We start from the raw sequence: 6,000 nt of genomic DNA, 5'->3' as shown, positions 1-6,000 counted from the left end.
GAATTGCACTCTTGAATTCATAGAACGCTCTATAACAAATATAGATACGCTATTAATTATCCATTGTTACAACCATAATTGTCACTCAATCCTCTATAGGCGGTCTACAATGAGATAGGACTAAAATACCGTTTTACCCCTCATTGTATTTTATCCTTAAAACACTTAGTTCCTTGTAAATGATATTTCAGTAAACTAATTTAATTACTGAAATGAGATCTCTATCATTTATCACCTTGAACCAAACTAAAAGGAAACCATCGTTTCACTTCTTCATCAGAAGCTATAGATGTTCATATCTATGATTAACACTCCCACTCAATTATACTACCGAGTTCCCAAGATGTAAGTATGGGCTAGTCCGTAGGGTAAGCTGGTAACGAACAAGTCAAAGAACTCAAATAATACAATAAGTTAGAATACTAACCACTCAGAATTGAGATTGAATTGACCTATGGTCAACCATATGATATGACTAGAATAGATAATAACGGTATGTTTACTTATCTTATCAACTGTCAATATCGGTCCTGTCCGATGTAACAAATACATCTGATCTTATCTACTTTGCTAATATTCTGGAAAGAACATAACACTGTAATGTGTAAGTAGATCATATCGTAGATTGGCAAGTCAGTGTAAATCTGATGCACTGACTAATCTTAGGACTAACTTATTTTTGAACATATAATCATATTTATATTCCACTGTGATTACGTCACTATAAATAAGATTAGCTATATGCTCGGGATTTAATAGAAGTTTATATTAAACAAATAATCATGAAAATAAAACATGTGAGCAAAGTGATTGACCAAAAAAATGATTTCTATTCTTTTATTGATAATAAAATGAGATTACAAAGAATTTGAGTTTTAATTAGGGCATAAAATCCCAACAAAAACCTAATATACTTAAACCTAATCTCTAATTCCTCACACACTCACGCTGCCCCTCTCATTCTTCTTCTTATTCTTCTTCTCCCTGCAACCTTAAACTCTATTCCACACACTCACGCCGCCCATCTTATTCTTCTTCTTCTTCTTCTTGAAGACACAATCCACTACTGCCTTCATTTTTTTCTGGGTTGATTAGCTTTTTTGTTGTCTTTTGTCTATGTCGCCTCACTTCAACAAAGCTTGGAGCTGCTGCCTCATTCTAGAAATCAGTGAGTGGCTGCCTCTTTCGAGAACAATATGAGCCGCCACCATCATTCCATGACTCTTATGAGCTCGATTGAATCCTTTGATGATCTGCGCCACTGCCATTGTTTCACACCTCTCTCACCCCTCATTGGTTAAAGCTCTGTAAACCATAAACCTTTCTTAGCCTCTCTAATTTTTTTGTTTGATTAAAATTGTTTCTATTGGCTTTGTGATTTCGTGAAGATTATGTTGGCTTTGCTCTGATTATTGTTAGTATGTTAGGTGTATTGATTCATTAGGTTTGATTTGTTTAGAGGATTTTTTATTTCAGGTTGGTTTCATTTGCTTTAAGAGTTTTTGGTTGGTGCTGGTGGCTTTGAGTTTTCGGATTAAGCTTGGTGGCCCTTCGATTTTTGGATTAGGCTTGGTTGCTTTAAGATTTTTGAACTGGTGGCTTGGAGGTAAATGTGTATGATTTTTGTTGATTAAATCCCCAACAATCTGAAATATTGATGATGACTCATTATTCAGAGGCATTTTGTTATGCTTTTTTAAGGCATTCTTATATATTATGTATGATTTTGGCTATTATTAGAGTTGTGGTTTTTTCTTATAATTTTTTTTCTGATTTGGGTCATTATGTGTTTATAATCTGATTATTATTATGTTGGAGATTCTATATTAACTTTGAGATTAGTGACATTACAAATTTTGTTCTTCAATTGTAATTAGATTTTTGTTTTTACCATAATCGACTTTCTGGTTTGCATTCTGTTCATTAGTGTTTCATTTTGGCTTTGGATATTCTAGATTACAAGCTTGGTTTGATTATCTATAATGTTGCTTATTATTATTTAATCTTAATCTATTACTTTTTTGTCTATAATCTGGATTACAGCTTGGTTTGTTTCTGGTTACAGCTTGATTGTGCCTAAAATACCATATTAGTTTTAGATTTACTTTTATTTTTGTATTTCTAAGCTGTTTTGTGTTTTTCTATGTTTATTTTGCAGTGTGTTATATTGCTTTGTTTTGTATACTACCATGTTTATACTAAAAAAACAAAAGAATTTCTTGTACATGGGAGTTTTGCAAGTTATTTCCTTAGAAAAAATATAGAGATAAAGAATTGATCCTTTTTTGTTGCTCTGGTTTGTTGTGTTTGAATCTAATCTAAATGTGTGCCTTTGGTTTACATGTCTGATTGATTGATATATATTAGCTTTGGCTATTTTTATTTAATCTCAATTTGCAGTTTTATCAATTTGAACCTCAAATGTTTTGTGTATATAGATTTGGGTTTTTGTGTCTTTTTTAAAAATAAATTGTTTCAATTCTAGAAACTAGAAACCATTCATACTTTGATTTTTTTTTTCTATAGTTTCTATTCAATGTTTTTCTTTCTGATTTGATTTTAAAAAAAAAATTGTGGGTTCTATGTCCTTTCTAAATCAGTAACTTGTATGATTTGATTCTTTCTAACTTGTATGACTATTAGCAATTTTTCTGAGTTGTAAGTTAGTCACACTGAAGCAGAAGCTTAAAGTTTATGCAAACAAACTAAGAATTGGTATTAGGGACTGGACCTTCATTTTGTAATTTTTGTTTTGTTTTATTTTATTTGTGCCTTAGTGCCTCTCTGTTTTTGTTTTGTCTAGTCCTTGCTGGCTTGTTTTTGTTTGTCATTGTGTTTTTGTTTGCTTTGGAAAATGGTTTATGATCTATTTTGAAGATTTATGTGTCTTTTAGTTATTTTGCCAATGATATTTGAATAATAAGTATGATCGGTTTATGTTGGTGATTATGAGACTTGGTGTGCTCATATGTTTTTAATATATGTTGCTAACCAAGTGTTGTAAATGCCCATAAAAAGTCATATTAGTTTCTTTTTTCTGAAATCATTATGATGATTAAATTTGGGGATATTTTATTATTTGTATTTTGTAACACCCTTGGCCTCTAGCTCTCTCCATTTATTGAGCCAATTTGCCTTAAATTTTTGAGGTATATTTGTATGATTATTATTGATTTAATCCCCATATGTTTGAAGGATTTATGATGAAAAATTGTCCCAAGGCTTTTTTTTTTTATTTTCTAATTTTTTGAGATGGTTCTGAGATGTCTTTATGAAGAATATGTGATTTGTTAAAGCTTGTAATTATTGTTGAATGATTTGAGGAATTTCAGTTCTGATTTGATGTTCAAGAATTGAGTAGTTTGCTTGTTTTATTGTTCATTGAGTCTATTTATTTATTTTTTCCCTATTTCAAAAGTTTTACATTAATCTCAACTTTTCAAGTGTTTTTCTAAAGCATAAATAATATTTGTAATCTTGTTTTTGTAAATATTTCATTGAAAAATACCTTAGTCATTTAGTTTGAGTGAATCTGGGTTCAGATCCTGGTTTGTTTGTTATTTTAGGGTCTAGTTCTAACACCTTAATTTGTCATTTTTTTATGTCTATAGTCTGATTTTTAGTTTGTTAGTTAGTTTAGGGTCTGGTTCTAACACCTTTCACTAGCTACATTTTTATTTCTATTTGCTTGTAGGTTCTGGTTCTCTGGTTCTGTTTTGAGGAAGGAATCTGTTTTAACATCTATGTACAAATGGATCTCTTTTGAGCTAGGATATGTTTTACACTACTACACAAACACATTTTTAGGACACATTTTTAGGACACTCACATAAATACGAGTCCTAAAAAAGTCTCCTCGACCTTTTAGGACTCGCGGAGCGAGTCCTAAAAACTATGTGTGTTCTAAAAGTTTGAGTTTTTTTTTTTAAACAAACACCTCCTGGACTTTTTAGGACTCGCATTGCGAGTCCTAAAAACTTATGTGTATCATAAAATTTTAAATTTAAAAAAACTAGAGTTTTGCGAGTCCTAAAAATATTCTTCGCGAGTCCTAAAAACTTATGTGTATCATAAAATTTTGAATTTTAAAAAAATGGAGTATTTTAGGACTCGCGTTGCGAGTCCTAAAAACTTATGTGTATCATAAACTTTTGAATTTTGAAAAATTTCGAATTCCCTCCAATTATTTTTAACAAAAGTTTTATTATTATATATTAAAAAAAAACCAAAAAAATCACACAACCCACATTTTCACTCTTTCTCCTCGGTTCCCTCTCTCTCTCTCCCAAAGTTCTTTCTCTCTCTCCCTCTCTCCCGAAGTGCCACCGCCATGATCTGCAGGGGAACGGATCACTCATTCTTACGCCGTCGTCCCACCTCCGGCCACCGCCACGCGCCGGTCCAATGGAAGTGCCGTCCCCCGAAACCCCCGACCCCCGGAGATGGTGACCTCACGCGCGGCCTAAGGCCCTCAACGGAGCACTTGAAGTTTGGTCGTTCATGGGTTTCTCCCAAACTTTCCGAGCATATTCCGGCCACCTCAAGCCACCACGAGCTAAACCACCACCACCACCATACTCCTTGCTTCTTGGGCTTAAAACCCAATAGTTTGTTTTCCAAACCATCACCTTTTAATGGTGGCGCCACCACCGTCGCCGGAGCCCCGCCACCGGATTCAAAACCCACAAATTATTTTTTTAAAAATAAAAAATAAAAATTTTAAGGACTCACAATGCGAGTCCTAAAAAACATTCTTTTAGGACTCACAATGTTTTTAGGACTTGCAATGCGAGTCCTAAAAACATTCTTTTAGGACTCGCAACGCGAGTCCTAAAAAACCCCAGTTTTTTAAGGCTCTCAAATAGAGGACTCGCGCCCCGCGAGTCCTAAAAAGTCTTTTTTGTAGTAGTGTTAGTATATTTTGTTTGGTAATTTGTTTCTGATATTTGTATTAAGATTTAGTGTTGCTCTTTGGCTGTAGGGTCTGGTTCTGTGTCTATAATCTGATTTTTAGTTTGTTAGTTAGTTTGTGGATTTATGCCATTGTTACTTTGAATTCATTTTTCCTATGATGTTCAAGAATAAGTGTACTTATTTTATGTTGGTGATTATGAGATTTGATGTGCTCATTTTTAATATATGCTAGTATGCCAAGTGTCATAAACGCCCATAACAATAAGTCATATATTTTCTGAAATCCTTATGATGATTAAATTGGGGATATGTATTGTGTTGAAATTAAACTCTTCACCTCTGCCACAAGCATCCAATCTAACTCTTTACTCTAATTCGAGACCACTAAACATTCAAAGGTATTGAATATGTTGCTTATCATGATGGAGAGTGGGAAGCTCCTTTCTTATTGACAAGTTATTTGATTTCCTTTTGCATATGATGACCTTTCTCTAATTAGGATTTGGTTTTTAGTTTGTGCAGTTGGAGAAAAGGTGGAGAAGTTATAGTTCAAAAGACTAAGAACATGAAGAAATAAAACCAAAACTGGTTACACTGGCAAAGGAAAGAGAGACATCTGATTTAAAGTTGAGAATTAGGGAGATTCTTTGTATTTACAAAGATTTATTATGCTATTCATTTTTAATTTGAGAATTTATATTATTGTAACTTTGTATTTGATTTTAAACTTCCATTTTTATGAAATTTCACATTAATGTAATGTACATTATGTATATTTATTTTTATTATTAGCTTTTATGAAAATTTTAAAATTATTAATATTGTAAAAAAAAATAAAAAGTTGTTATTTACTTAAACATATATAAAATTTTATTCAACATAACTATAACTAGAACAATTCATGTATTCAATCCATAAAAAAATCATGTAGACCAATGATAATATGCCATGTGGCCTAATGATCACGTGTCACATGACCCATTGAGAGCACGCCACGTGGCCCAATAGGTTACTGCCATATGTAAAAAAATGACCACTAAGCCACGTCATGTGCCACATCGGATGACATGTCATCCTTTATCTGAC

The sequence above is a fragment of the Humulus lupulus genome, chromosome X (genome assembly GCF_963169125.1).
Source record: "Humulus lupulus chromosome X, drHumLupu1.1, whole genome shotgun sequence".
Classification (NCBI taxonomy): domain Eukaryota; kingdom Viridiplantae; phylum Streptophyta; class Magnoliopsida; order Rosales; family Cannabaceae; genus Humulus; species Humulus lupulus.
Note: the sequence above shows the minus strand (reverse complement) of the source record.